At 58.0% G+C, this 717-nt stretch overlaps 1 protein-coding gene across 4 annotated transcripts in view; it reads right to left on the reverse strand.

The window, feature by feature from the left end:
• Appl2 (adaptor protein, phosphotyrosine interacting with PH domain and leucine zipper 2) overlaps positions 1 to 717 on the reverse strand; it is a 46,463-nt gene that overhangs the window by 30,042 nt on the left and 15,704 nt on the right. The gene's annotated exons all lie outside the window — the stretch shown is intronic.

The raw sequence follows: 717 nt of genomic DNA on the forward strand, positions 1-717 counted from the left end.
CAGTCAGGCTGCAGAGCAGAGGCTGCAGATCACAGACTGCAGAGGCAGCCAGGGCTGCAGAGCAGAGGCTGCAGATCACAGACTGCAGAGGCAGGCAGGCTGCAGAGCACAGGCAGCCAGGGCTACAGAGCAGAGGCTACAGAGGCAGGCAGGCAGGCAGGCAGGCAGGCAGGCAGGCAGGCAGGCAGGCAGGCTGCAGAGTAGAGGCTACACAGGCAGGCGGCCACATGCAGACTGAGCCTGGTCCTGGACCTGGCACCAAGAATGGCTTAACAGAAGCATGGTCATCCCCAAGTTCCACAGACCAAAGGAAAGCACAGTCTGGGAAGCCTGGTCGCTCTGCACGGCTGGTATGCTGGTCGGGTACCAGCCCTGTCTCTGGTCCTGCCATCCTCCAGCCTCTGGCTCCAGCGGCTGGCCCACCGTCTTCCCACTACCAATGCAGAAGACCAGACATAGTCTCTCTTGCTTCTAATGCTATGTTCAGGCTGCTCTTCAGCTCAGAGTTATTTCTAAGATGGTGCCAGAGCACAGAGTGTATCTCAAGGTGACTTTTGTGGCCTTGGCTTCCACTCATTCTTTCTCTGGGGCTGTTATTCAAGGGCAAGTCCTACACTCAAGAGGACCTGGCCTATTAGAGACAGAACCCATGTTCTGGGACCTTCTCAGCAGAACAAGCCACACAGCTCCCCAGCTACCGCCATCTGCCCCACGGAG

This window comes from Microtus ochrogaster, chromosome 24, assembly GCF_000317375.1.
Source record: "Microtus ochrogaster isolate Prairie Vole_2 chromosome 24, MicOch1.0, whole genome shotgun sequence".
In the NCBI taxonomy this organism is placed as follows: domain Eukaryota; kingdom Metazoa; phylum Chordata; class Mammalia; order Rodentia; family Cricetidae; genus Microtus; species Microtus ochrogaster.